Source organism: Triticum urartu, chromosome 4 (assembly GCF_003073215.2).
Source record: "Triticum urartu cultivar G1812 chromosome 4, Tu2.1, whole genome shotgun sequence".
NCBI lineage: Eukaryota > Viridiplantae > Streptophyta > Magnoliopsida > Poales > Poaceae > Triticum > Triticum urartu.
In genome coordinates, this window is record NC_053025.1 from 453,662,222 (window position 1) to 453,677,252 (window position 15,031).

Sequence of the window (15,031 nt, forward strand, 5' to 3'; positions counted from 1 at the left end):
CAAATCTGGAACCAACTTCTTATCTATGAGTGAATGTCTTCGCACGATGAGGTCAATGTCTTGTAAACTAATTAATCGTCAAAACCTTCTGAGAATGCATATGACCTCTTCCCCTTCCCTCGCACCTTAATGCTGTCACAGGTACATGTCCGTGGGAGAATCCTTCGGTTCTCATAGTCTGCATTCATTTGCAGAATTCCTACAGCATCACATAAATTCTCCTGAAGCCAGTTCCTGTTGGTCCAGCAAAAGAAACCCTTTGAAAGTTTTGAAGCCTTTCAAGTTAAAGTTTATGGCTTCAGAAGCAGCAGCAAGGAAGGGGGGCAGACAGCGACATGAAGGAACTTCCAAAGATCTGCCTGAAGACCTGGCAGAAATGTATAAAACAGATCCTGAAGAGAATTATGGGCAGTGCAAGACCCGAATCCAATGGATTCGACGCTATTGGGATGAACAATGGTTCAAATAACGCTTCACAACCCAAGAGTATGCTGAGAAAAGTGCCATCAAAAGACCGTGGGGAGACATCTTATACAAAAATCTTGTACCCAGGTCCAGAGATGAAGCTATTGCCCAAAGCTTCTATCCATGCATGGTTCGTGGGCCACAGCCTGATGATGCACATCCGTCGTCACTACTCTGGTGTCGTGACGACAATCTATTCAAGCGCAACTTCCAGTTTGCCCAACAATCAGCGAAGCAGAACAAGAATAAGTTGGGGTTAGACTTCAACCCTGATCCCTCAGCACCAAGGGCAGATGGCACACGCTACGCAGAACCCAATATCATTGGTCCGTATGCCAATCTTGAGGGCCTCATCACCCGCATCTTAGTCCAAGGGACTGTCGTGAATGACCCTCCAGCTGACTCTGAGTCTGATGAAGCTCCTGTTGTACCGAAGCCAAAGCAGTCGAAGAAGCCAAAAGCTTCAAAGCCAGCTCCTTCATCAAAAATCTCAAGGGCGAAGCCATTGGCAACTGCACCTCCTGAAGACAGTGTGCAGTCTGAAGACGTATCCCGCGTCTCCAAGCCCCAGAAGGCCAAGGTGCCTCAGCCACACACCGGCAAAGAGCTCACAGCTGCTGCCATTCTGCGCAGCGAAGCCATTGATCTGTCAAGTGATGAAGATCTTGGAGATGACGCTCTAGAGCAGCTCATCAAGAGCAAAGAAGAAGCTGAAATCTTCAACAATTTGCCTCTCTTTGATGTCGCCATCATCCACAACTTCATCGACGAATGGTTTGCCACACCAAACATCAGCTTCGAAGATCTGCAGCTGCCTGTTGGCCTCAGCGTCGCCTTCCAAGGCGCAATTGCTTCAGAACTTGCCATTGCCTAGCGCATTGTTGAACTGAAGCAGAAAATTGATAATGAAAAGGCTCAGTTCAAGAAGAATATGGCCAAGCTCAGCGTGCAAGAAGTGAAGAGCTTCAAGACCATGTTGCATGAGCTCAAGGAAAATTTTCTGAAGAAGCGTGCAGAAGCTCAGGGCTCACGTGAGCGGATGAAGTCTCTGGCTGAAAGATGTGTACAAGCCTACAATAAGGCTGAGAAGCGCAAGGCACTTGGGCGTCCTGGCATCGACCCCAAGATGGCCGCGAAGAAGAAGAAGAAGCCTACTATGGCTGAACCAGAGGCACCTAGGCAAGAAGCAGTTCCAATTGTCTTCCCAACTGCAACGACTGGCTCGAAGCCAAAGAGCCGGTCAACAGCTTCAGAGCTCAAGAAGACAAGAACTGCTGAGGCTGAAGCCAGAAAGAGGAAAAGCTCTGAAGCCTCTCCTACTGCCCCCAGCAAGAAGAAGCGAAAGATCAAGAAATCTCGGGCTGCTCCCATAGAGCCCTTGATAGTTGAACCTATCTCTATGGTTCACCCCAACACAAAACGACAACTGACAGTTCATGAGCCTGCTTCCACAGAGGCTCCTGAAGCTGAAGACATACCAGCAGCCGACCCCATTGCTGCTGAAGACATTGGTCATCAGGACAATGTACAAGATGATGCAGCCCTTCCTCAGTATGAACAAAGCGAGCTCATAAGCATTGGTTGTCCTCTAACGCCAATTGCACAAGATGCGTCATGGGCGGATCGCCCTCAAGAGGAAGAAGACAATGAGGCCCAGCCCACTCCAACCCCACAGGCGTCGTCTGCATTCCGCAGGCTTCGCAAAGGTCCAAGGCCTCAAGTCTATGCTGAAGACATTCCGGCTGCATCAGCCGCAGAAGACGCACCACAAGAGCCTACTCCTATGCTCCACCAAGAAGCAGTTCTCCAGGAGAACGTGCTTGTGACTGACCCTCCAGCTAGTCAAGCGGAGGCTGAAAATGTTGAGGCTGCCACAACCAACACTGAAGCCAATGTGGAGCCCTCCCCACCAAAAGCTTCAGCAGACAGCGAAGCTACTGATCCAGACACTTCTGTTCCTGAGTCTGCTGCAGGTCCTCAATTTGATTACCATGTTGAGCACAGGCCCCATGTCCAGAAGCCAGTCCCAAGGCTGCCAAGGTTCCCAGGTCCTGCATCAGCACCTGGCTCCTTTGACATCAATAGCTTCAAGGCAGACAATACGTTCTTCAACAGCTCCAAGAACCCCTATTCAAGGGAAAGGATTTCATCAGATAGGTTCTGGAGCTATCCTCAGCGCAGCTACTATTCATGCATCCTATACAACTAAGGTCTCATCTTCCCGCACAAGCGCCTTGATGTTCAAGCCATTGCTGGTCTGCCCTGCTTAGAGGAAGCGCTGGATTGCTTCAAGCAAGTGGGTCTGCTGCAGTTTATAACTGATGAAGAGCACTGGAATGAAAAGCTTCTGTTGCAATTCTATGCCACCCTACACATCAAAGGATACAACAGAGATCCGAAGACTTGGGCCCTGGAGCGGATGACCGGCAATGTCCATCACGAAGCCAATGCATTCGATATCATTGAGCTGACCGGCCTGCCCACTCCTGGCGAACTCTTCGAGGAAGGCTGTCCACTACACACTGAAGCTCTTGAGAGCATATTCCAGAGGCCTGAACCAAATATGAGTCAGATGCTCTCCATGATGAAGCCATTGCCCCACGATGCTCCTTATCCAACAGAGTTCTTCGTTGAAGACTTTGAGTACCTGCCCAGAACCATCTATCACATTATCCGGTGGACTCTCTGGCCTATTAAAGGGCACTCTCCAAATGCCAAGATCGAGGGTGCAATGAAGACTCTCATATTCTGTATCCTTCATGGCAAATGCTTCAACGCACAGGATTTCTTCATACGCCAACTCGCTGCATCAGGCTCAGATCTGTTTGGTTTAAAATTCTATGCTCCTTGGGTAATGAGACCGATCAAGCTTCACTCTGCGATCTCATATCAGCTCTCAGCCCGCAACCATCGGATCTTCTTGCCAGATGTGGATACCTCTGCTGAAGCTATATATCCTGAGCCTGCCAAGCAACCTTTGAGTCTTCAGAATGCAGAACACCAGAGCTTCACTCAAAACGATGAAGGTGTTGAAGCCATCTCCAGGGTGTATCCTTTGGCTGGCACTACACGTGCGCCACACCCTGCTTCAACTGAAGCCACTGATAGTGCAACTGCTTCCAGACCCAAGAAGCGCGCTCGTGTTCTCAATAACCGAGAGCTTCTTGTGGCCCTTCATCAAAAATAAGATAGGCATCACAACTGGCTAAAGCGTCAGATGAAAAGCCTCTTGGTGGATGTTAATCGTCTTCGAAATCTTGCCACCAAGAATGTTTTCGTCACTCATGAAACCTGTCGTCGTACATGGAAAGGGCTATCAATGATGTGTACTGAAGCTGAACTTGAAGAGGATGGCTTCACTGAGCGATTCAAGTTTGACACCACACCTCCTAGAAGGGCTGTGATGCGCAACACACCATCACTTGAAGACTCTGAGTTTTCTTCATCTGCTGCCACAGTCACTGCCAGAATCATTGATGAAGACGACGATGCTACATCACCGCCACCTGCTTCAGCACCTCCAAGCTCTTCTGCACCGCCAAACACCTCCAACGACCCTGCTGCTCCTGGGAACGAGTAGACACTCTATGTCTTCAAACCTTTTTGGTCCTTGCTGACAAAAGGGGGAGAAGCATATGGGTTGATAGTCTTCAAGCGGGTCCATATGGGCGGGTGCTTTATGTTTTGCTATATTTTGCTTCGTGCTTACAACTCTCGTTTTTGCTTCATTTGGTTCTTTGAGTTGTAACACTAAAACTCGATGGTCGTCTGCTACTTGTTTGCCACCCTGTTTGCGAAGATAAATTCCGCATGTGCAACGATAAATTCCGCACTTATCTCATTCTACAGACGTCCATTTTCCATTATGCATGTCATTATCTTCATATACTTTCACATGCATAGTGGATTGTCATCATAAGCTGAATTGGATCTCCACAAGTACAACCTGCCATGTGCATTTGCATTCCAAAAGCAAATTAACTTATATGCACATCTTCAGGGGGAGCCCTTGAAACTTATGAAGACAATTCCTTATCCTTTACAATTTCACAGACTATATTCCCCGTTGAAAACTTCAACTAGTTTGTCATCAATCACCAAAAAGGGGGAGATTGTAAGTGCATCTAGTGCCACCCCTAGTTGGTTTTGGAGTATTGACAACAAACCTAGTTGAGGGACTAATGTGTTTGTGAGAATTGCAGGATAACACAGGTAGAAGTCCCTCATTGATTCGGTTTTACTACCAGAGATGACCCCTAAAAATGTATGAAGACATTAAAGCCAAAGGTGGTATATGAAGATATTCACATTGAAGACTATGACAAAAGAAGACACGTTATGAAGCCTATGGAGCTCGAAGACTTAGATCTTTCGTAGTTCTTTTTCTTTTGTGTTGAGTCATAGGAACCACCGTACTGTTAAGTGGGGTCCAGGAGAACCAGTCAGAATGACTGAAGTGATGCCTAAACCAAAAACCTATGTCTTCGAGTGAAGACAATGAGAGCAAATCTTGTCTAGAGCCAGACAAGTCAGCTTTGCTTGTAGCCCAAGCAAAGTTGCCATGAGAGTTTGAAATCTGACCGTTGAGACACGTGTCAGTTCCTTAGTGACCCAGGGTCATTTCGGACAAATCAGGTCGGGTTGCCAAGTGGCTATAAATAGCCCACCCCCTACAACCCTAAACTGTTGGCTGCTCAGATTTCAGTGCACGGCTTTTGTCGTTTGAGAGCAACCCACCTCGAAGCCTTTGAGAGAAAATTCCTAGCGAGGAGAAAAGCCCTAACCACCCAGAGCCAGAGAACATTAGGCATCACTTAAGTCTTCTTGTCTGTGTGATCTGAAGACTTATTACACTTGAGGACTGTGAATCCTCCAGACGGTTAGGCGTCGCGTTTAGAGCATCCAAGAGACATTGTGGATTGCCAGTGAACAAAGTCTGTGAAGGTTTGGGAGTCTACCTTGAAGACTTACCAGAGTGATTGGGCGAGGACTATGTGACCTTAGCTCAAGGAGAACACGGTGAGGACTTGGTGTCCTGAGCTGCGTGTTCAGGACTGGGTGTCCGGGACTGTGTGTCCTAAGGTTTAAATACCTAGCCGCTCCAACCAGACGTACAGTTGTCACAGCAACTGGAACTGGTCCAACACATCATTGTCTTCAATGAGTCACCGGTTTCATCTTCACTTCCTTTTTCTTACTGTTACTCATTGTGAAGCCATTGCATGCTTGCTCTATCTTTTGTCTTCACAACATGAATGTATGATCTGTTTGGCTTCATAACTTCTTCCTACTTGATCCTTATTACACTGCAGCTGTTTGTCTTTGTGCTTTCACTCTATTGAATACTTGACCATGGCTTGCCTAGTGTAATCTAACTTCCGCTGCATAGTAATAGGCAAAATCTTCGCTGTTTGTCTTCATAACTCCCACGTTTTGAAGAATTTCATAAAAATCGCCTATTCACCCCCCCCCTCCTCTAGTCGATATAACACACTTTCACTCTAAAAGATATAAGTGAAGCACTAGAGCAAAACTATAAAACTCAAAAGATATAAGTGAAGCACTAGAGTAAAACTATAGAGCTCAAAAGATATAAGTGAAGCACATAGAGTATTCTATCAAATTCCAAATTATGTATGGCTCTCTCAAAAGGTGTGTACAGCAAGGATGATTGTGGTAGACTAACAAGCAAAGACTCAAATCATAAAAGACGCTCCAAGAAAAACACATATCATGTGGTGAATAAAAATATAGCTCCAAGTAAAGTTACCGATAGAAGTAGACGAAAGAGGGGATGCCTTCCGGGGCATCCCCAAGCTTTGGCTTTTAGGTGTCCTTAGATTATCTTGGGGGTGCCATGGGCATACCCAAGCTTAGGCTCTTTCCACTCCTTGTTCCATAATCCATCAAATCTTTACCCAGAACTTGAAAACTTCACAACACAAAATTAAAGTAGAAAATCTCGTGAGCTCCGTTAGCGAAAGAAAACAAAATACCACTTCAAGGTAATGTAATTAACTCATTATTTATTTATATTGGTGTTAAACCTACTGTATTCCAACTTATCTATGGTTTATGAACTATTTTACTAGCCATAGATTCATCAAAATAAGCAAACAACACACGAAAAACAGAATCTGTCAAAAACAGAACAGTCTGTAGTAATCTGTAGCTAGCGCAAGATCTGGAACCCCAAAAATTCTAAAATAAATTTCTGGACGTGAGGAATTTATATATTTATCATATGCAAAAAGAATTAACTAAATATCACTCCCCAAATAAAAATGACAGCAGTTCTCGTGAGCGCTAAAGTTTCTGTTTTTTACAGAAAGTTCAACAAGACTTTCCCCAAGTCTTCCCAACGGTTCTACTTGGCACAAACACTAATCAAACACAAAAACACAACCCAAACAGAGTATAAATAATTTATTTATTACTAAACAGGAGCAAAAAGCAAGGAATAAAAATAAAATTGGGTTGCCTCCCAACAAGCGCTATCGTTTAACGCCCCTAGCTAGGCATAACAAGCAAGAATAGATCTAGGTATTGCCATCTTTGGTAGGCAATTCATAAGTGGCTCTCATGATAGATTCATATGGTAATTTTATTTTCTTTCTAGGGAAGTGTTCCATGCACTTTTTTAATGAAAATTGAAATCTAATATTCCCTTCCTTTGTATCAATAATTGCACCAACCGTTCTAAGGAAAGGTCTACCGAGAATAATAGGGCAAGAAGGATTGCAATCTATATCAAGAACGATAAAATCTACGGGCAAATAATTCCTATTTGCAACAATAAGAACATCATTAATTCCTCCCATAGGTTTGTTAATAGTGGAATCCGCAAGATGCAAGTTTAGAGAGCAATCATCAAAATCACGGAAATTTAGCAAATCACACAGAGTTTTGGGAATAGTAGAGACACTAGCACCCAAATCACACAAAGCATAAAACTCATAATCTTTAATTTTAATTTTAATAGTAGGTTCCCACTCATCATAAAGTTTTCTAGGGATATAAACTTTCAACTCAAGTTTTTCTGCATAAGATTGCATCAAGGCATCAACGATATGTTCGATAAAGGCTTTATTTTGACTATAAGCATGAGGAGAATTTAGCACGGATTGCAACAAGGAAATACAATCAATTAAAGAGCAATTTTCATAATTAAATTCCTTGAAATCCAATATAGTTGGTTTAGCATCATCTAGGGTTTTATTTCTTTTAATCCCACTTTTATCAATTTCATCGTCAAGATCTAAATACTCTGAAATTTTAGAACGCCTTATAGGTAAAGGTGGATCATATTCACTCCCATCATTATCAAGATTAATATTGCAAAACAAAGATTTAATAGGGGACACATCAATAACTTTTAGATCTTCATCTTTATTTTCATAGGAATTGGAAGAACACGCTTTAATAAAGGCATCTTTCATAGCACGCGTCCTAGCGGTTCTTTACTTGCACTCGTCAATGGAAATTCTCATGGCTTTGAGAGACTCATTGATATCATGCTTAGGAGGAATAGATCTAAGCTTTAAAGAATCAACATCAAGAGAAATTCTATCAACGTTCCTAGCCAAATCATCAATCTTAAGCAATTTTTCTTCAATCATAGCATTAAAATTCTTTTGCGAAGAAATAAATTCTTTAATATTAGATTCAAGATCAGAGGGCATCTTATTATAATTTCCATAAGAATTGTTGTAGGAATTACCATAATTATTAGAGGGATTACTAGGATAAGGCCTAGAGTTGAAATTTCCTCTATACGCGTTGTTACCAAAATTATTCCTACCAACAAAATTCACATCCATAGATTCATTATTATTCTCAATCAAAGTAGACAAAGGCATATCATTAGGATCAGATGAAACACTCTTAGTAGCAAATAATTTCATAAGTTCATACATCTTTCGACTCAAAACATTAATTTCTTCTATCGCATGCACTTTTTTATTAGTGGATCTTTCAGTGTGCCATTGAGAATAATTAACCATAATATTATCTAGGAGTTTAGTAGCATCTCCTAAAGTGATTTCCATAAAAGTGCCTCCCACGGCCGAATCTAAAAGATTTCTAGAAGCAAAACTCAATCCGGCATAAAAATTTTGTATAATCATCCACAAATTCAAACCATGAGTAGGGCAATTACGTATCATTAATTTCATTCTCTCCCAAGCTTGTACAACATGTTCATGATCAAGTTGCTTAAAATTCATAATATCGTTTCTAAGAGAGATGATCTTAGCGGGAGGAAAATACTTAGAGATAAAAGCATCTTTGCACTTGTTCCATGAATCAATACTATTTTTAGGCAAAGATGAAAACCAAGCTTTAGCATGATCTCTAAGCGAAAAAGGAAATAGCTTCAATTTAACAATATCATTATCGACATCTTTCTTCTTTTGCATGTCACACAAATCAACGAATCTATTAAGATGGGTAGCGGCATCTTCACTAGGAAGGCCAGAAAACGGATCTTTCATGACAAGATTCAGCAAAGCAGCATTAATTTCACAAGATTCAGCATCGGTAAGAGGAGCAATCGGAGTGCTAAGGAAATCATTATTGTTGGTATTGGTGAAGTCACACAATTTGGTATTATCTTGAGTCATCGCGACAAACAAGCAATCCAACACACGAGCAAACAAAAGGCAAACGGGCAAAAAGAGGCAAATAGAGAAAGAGAGGGAGGATAGAGAGAGAGGGCGAATAAAATGGCAAGGGTGAAGTGGGGGAGAGGAAAACGAGAGGCAAATGGCAAATAATGTAATGCGGGAGATAGGGATTGTGATGGGTACTTGGTATGTTGACTTTTGCGCAGACTCCCCGGCAACGGCGCCAGAAATTCTTCTTGCTACCTCTTGAGCACTGCGTTGGATTTCCCCGAAGAGGAGAGGATGATACAGCAAAGTAGCGTAAGTATTTCCCTCAGTTTTTGAGAACCAAGGTATCAATCCAGTAGGAGGCTACGCGCGAGTCCCTCGTACCTACACAAAAACAATAGCTCAACGCAACCAACGCGCTTAGGGGTTGTCAATCCCTTCACGGTCACTTACGAAAGTGAGATCTGATAGAGATGGTAAATAATAATTTTGGTATTTTTGGTATAGAGATGCAAAGTAAAAAGTAAAAGGGCAAAGTAAAAAAGCAAAGCAATAATAAAGTGATGGAGATTGATATGATGAGAAAGAGACCCAGGGGGGCATAGGTTTCACTAGTGGCTTCTCTCAAGAGCATAAGTATTCTACGGTGGGTGAACAAATTACTGTTGAGCAATTGACAGAATTGAGCATAGTTATGAGAATATCTAGGTATGATCATGTATATAGGCATCACGTCCGAGACAAGTAGACCGACTCCTGTCTGCATCTACTACTATTACTCCACTCATCGACCGCCTTAAGTTAAAAACAGAGTAACGCCTTAAGCAAGATGACATGATGTAGAGGGATAGTTTCATGCAATATGATAAAAACCCCATCTTGTTATCCTTGATGGCAACAATACAATACGTGCCTTGCTGCCCCTTCTGTCACTGGGAAAGGACACCTCAAGATCGAACCCAAAGCTAAGCACTTCTCCCATGGCAAGAAAAACCAATCTAGTAGGCCAAACCAAACTGATAATTCGAAGAGACTTGCAAAGATAACCAATCATACATAAAAGAATTCAGAGAAGATTCAAATATTATTCATAGATAGACTGGATCATAAACCCACAATTCATCGGTCTTAACAAACACACCGCAAAAAGAAGATTGCATCAAATAGATCTCCACGAGAGAGGGGGGGAACATTGTATTGAGATCCAAAAAGAGAGAAGAAGTCATCTAGCTACTAACTATGGACCCATAGGTCTGAAGTAAACGACTCACACTTCATCGGAGGGGCTTGGATGATGATGTAGAAGCCCTCCGTGATCGATGCCCCCTCCGACGGAGCTCTGGAACAGGCCCCAAGATGGGATCTCGTGGATACAGAAAGTTGCGGTGCTGGAATTAGGTTTTTGGCTCCGTATCTGATCGTTTGGGGGTACGTAGGTATATATAGGAGGAAGGAGTACATCGGTGGAGCTTCGAGGGGCCCACGAGGCAGTGGGGCGCCCTAGGGGGGCGCCCTCCACCCTCGTGACCGCCTCGTGGCTTTCTTGACGGAGGGTCCAAGTCTCCTGGGTCTTATCTGATGAGAAAATCGCGTTCCCGAAGGTTTCATTCCGTTTGGACTCCGTTTGATATTATGTTTCTCTGAAACACTGAAATAGGCAAAAAATAGCAATTCTGGGTTGGGCCTCCGGTTAATAGGTTAGTCCCAAAAATAATAAAAAAGTGGAAAATAAAGCCCAATATAGTCCAAAACAGTAGGTAATATAGCATGGAGCAATCAAAAATTATAGATACGTTGGAGACGTATCAGATCCATTTTGTTCCTATGATATTGTGCTTGCGAGGATCAAGACGCTTGACCAGTTCCCATACATTGTTCAGCTCGAATTGTTGAAGCTCTTCTTGCATAGCTTGAATCCATTCAGGTTCCATGAAGGCTTCAGCAACTTTCTTGGGTTCAGATATGGACACAAATGCAAAGTGCCCACAGAAATTTGCTAGCTAAGTTGCTCTTGACCGAGTAAGGGGACCAGGTGCATTGATGTTGTCAATTATCTTCTAAATATGTACTTCATTTGCAACACGAGGATGAACTGGACGAAGATTTTTCTCTTGCTGATCATTGTCTTCATCTCCAGCATTGGCTTCAGGCTAGCAGAGTCTTCAGGTTGATTTGGTGCAGAAATGATAAGTTCCTCTTCAGCTTGTGCCTCTGAAGGTATGATTTCTCCAGTACCCATAAGCTTGATTGATTCACTAGGAGGGACTTCATCTAGCACATTTGGCAGGTGCTCTCTTTGCGAGCCATTAGTTTCATCGAACCGCACATCCACTGTTTCAACCACTTTATAGTGAAAGAGGTTGAAGACTCTGTAGGAGTGCGAATCCTTTCCGTAACCAAGCATAAAACCTTCATGTGCTTTCGGTGCAAATTTTGACGTGTGATGTGGATCTTTGATCCAGCACCTGGCACCAAATACTCTGAAGTAGCTTACATTTGGCTTCTTACCAGTCAGTAGTTCATATGATGTCTTCTTTAGAAGCTTTTGAAGATAAACCAGGTTGATGACATGGCACGTAGTATCAATGGCTTCAGGCCAGAACTTTCTTGGAGTCTTGTACTCATCAAGCATCGTCCGAGCCATCTCAATGAGTGTTCTGTTCTTGCGCTCCATGATGCCATTTTGCTGAGGTGTGTATGGAGCTGAGAATTCATGAGTGATGCCCAATGTATCAAGATAGGTGTCGAGGCCGGTGTTCTTGAACTCTGTGCCGTTGTCACTTCTTATGTGCTTGATCTTGATGCCATAGTTCGTCATGGCACGATTTGCGAATCTTCTGAAGACATCCTGCACTTCAGTCTTGTAGAGAATTATATGCACCCAGGTATATCTAGAGTAATCATCAAAAATAATGAAGCCATAGAGACAATCAGTGGTAGTAAGGGTGGAGTAATGAGTAGGACTGAATAGGTCCATGTGAAGCAGCTCAAAGGGACGTGATGTCGTCATGATTGTCTTTGAGGGATGCTTGGCCCTAGTCATCTTCCCGGCTTCACAGGCACCACACAGATGATCCTTTTTGAACTTGACACCCTCTATGCCTACGACATGCTTCTTCTTCGCGAGAGTGTACAAGTTTCTCATGCCAGCATGCCCTAGCCTTCGATGCCAGAGCCAACACTCTGAAGCTTTTGCTAGAAGACATAATGCCAACTGTGGTCCTGCTGAGAAATCTACCATATACAGATCACCTTTTCGGTACCCTTCAAAGACTAGAGACTTGTCAGATTCCATTAGAACAAGGCAACGATATTTTCCAAGTATCACAATCATGTTCAAGTCACAAAGCATTGAGACAGACATTAAGTCGAAACCAAGGGGTTCAACAAGCATCACTTTATCCATGTGCTGATCCTTTGAGATTGCAACTCTACCTAGGCCCAATACCTTGCTTTTACCAGTGTCAGCAAATGTGATGTGACTCTTGTCAGATGGACGTAAGGTTGAGTCCATGAGAAGACTTCGATCGCCAGTTATGTGGTTAGTGCATCCACTATCAATAATCCATTCTGAAGCAGCTGGTGTCATACCCTACAGTGCAGTTAGGGGGATAGGCTTCACGAAGAGTATTGTGAAGCATAAACATTTGACGAGCAAGTGGATTATGGAAGCTCAGATCCAGGTTAGGACTGATAGGATGAATGGCAAGTGATCTAGGAACGAAATACATAATAAGACCATTTGGGCATTTTATCTTGCGCCCCACAAGATGTTTTAGGTCTCGAGCAATAGCATCTGACGCCTTTGATTTCCTGCTAGAGACCTTTCCTTGCAAAAGAGAGTTATGTTTTCTTAACCACCCACATCTTCAGGGGTGGCTTCGAAGCAATGAGTCTAAGTGCAGCATCTGAGAACTTTGGCTTTGGAGCCCTAACAAATAGTCTTGTAGGAGGTGAATAATACTCATAAGAATAAGCAGAATAGTTCTTGGTTTTATGAACATGGTGGTTTGATGAAACACGCTCATATTCATAGGCCCGAGTATGGTTTCCCTGCAAAACATTTGTGTTAGGGTGACTCTAGTGAGTCCTCTGTCTGTATGAAGCCCTTGGACCATGTGAAGCCTTTGGTCTGGGGTTTGTCTTCATCCCAGGTGGTGTCATGATGACATTCACCTGAAGATTTTCAATACAACTCTTGGGCACCCAGATCTTCTTCAAAGGTGGTCCATTCCTGCAGTTAGTACCAATATACCTGGCAAACACTTCACCATTCTGATTCTTGAACAGTTTATAGTTTGCATCAAAGGATTCATCAATGATAATCGGGTTAGCACAAGTGAAGCCAGATAAGGTAGATGAATCCACTGAAGGTCCCTTTGTAGCAACCCATGTGGTTTTGGGGTACTGCTCAGGCTTCCAGTAAGAACCATCAACATTCATTTTCCTTTCGAACCCAACACCCTCTTTCCTAGGGTTTCGGTTCAGAATTTATTTCTTGAGGACATCACATAGTGTCTGATGCCCTTTGAGACTTTTGTACATTCCTGTCTCAAGCAATGTCTTCAACCTGACATTCTCATCAGCAATAGTAGTGGTATCCTCAGCAGAGGGGTTAGTTACCACATCAGCAGTTGAAGATATTACAACAGTAGTAGCAGTGGAACATCCAGCAATAGAAGTAGCGTTATCACGCTCAAGGAATTTTAGACATGGTGGTTCAAATCCTTCCTGAGCGGGACTGATCTGTTGAGCGCGAAGTGATTCGTTCTCATTTTGAAGATCTTCATGAGCCACTCTCAATTTCTAAAGTTCTTGCTTCCTTTGAAGATAACCATAGGAAAGCTTTTCATGAGTTGTTGAGAGCATTTCATGACGAGTTTCAAGTTCCTCGTACTTAACATGAAGATTTTTAATGTCTTCAATTAAGGACCGAGTTCGAGTCATTTCCGCGTCCAACAGGTCATCGCTTTTGTCTAACGGTTTTTGAATATGTTCCATAGCAGCCTGTTGCTGTGTTGCAATTTTAGCAAATGTTTTGTAGCTAGGTTTAGATTTACATTCAGAGTCATCTTCACTAGATGTTTGATAGTGAGCATCATGTGTGAGTTTACCTTGGCACCACGTGCCATGAAGCAGTAGGTGGGAGCAGAGTCATCCTTGTTAGGATCAGTGTTGGTGAAGAGGCCATCATCTTCAGTATCGAAGATGGACTTGGTGACGTATGCTGAAGCTAAAGCCAGGCTTGCCACGCCTGAATCAGATTCCTCTTCAGACTCCATCTCCACCTCCTCAGATGTAGACTCCTCCTCTGAATCCATTTCCTTGCCAACAAACGCACGACCCTTGCTAGATGAGCTCTTCTTGTGTGATGAAGACTTCGACGAAGACTTGGAAGAAGACTTTGAGGATTTCTTCTTCTTCTTGTCATCGGACTCATATTCCTTGCTTTTCTTCTTCTTTTTGTTCTCATTATCCCATTGAGGACATTCAAAGATGTAGTGACCAGGTTTCTTGCACTTGTGGCACGTTCTCTTCTTGTAGTCACGGGAGGAAGCTTCATCATTTCTTGAGCTGGATCTTGAAGACTGTCTGGAGCCTTTCTTCCTGGTGAACCTTTGGAACTTCTTCACGAGCATGGCAAGTTCCTTTCCAATGTCTTCAGAGTCCACAGAACTGTAGTCAGATTCTTCTTCAGATGAGGAAACAGCCTTTGCCTTCAAAGCGCGAGCTCGGCCATTGTTGGGACCATAGATATCTCTTTTCTCAGATAGTTGGAATTCATGTGTGTTGAGCCTTTCAAGTATGTCAGATGGATCAAGAGTCTTGAAGTCAGGGCATTCTTGAATCATCAGGGCCAGGGTGTCAAATGAGCTGTGGAGTGATCTCAAAAGTGTCTTGACGGTTTCATGCTTGGTGATCTCAATGGCGCCGAGTGCATTGAGCTCATTTGT

At 43.2% G+C, this 15,031-nt stretch overlaps 1 pseudogene; it reads right to left on the reverse strand.

Annotated features, from left to right (window-relative positions):
• Nucleotides 1-11,891: 11,891 nt before the first annotated feature.
• LOC125554798 lies at nucleotides 11,892-14,929 on the reverse strand (annotated as a pseudogene).
• Between the last annotated feature and the right edge of the window lie 102 nt (nucleotides 14,930-15,031).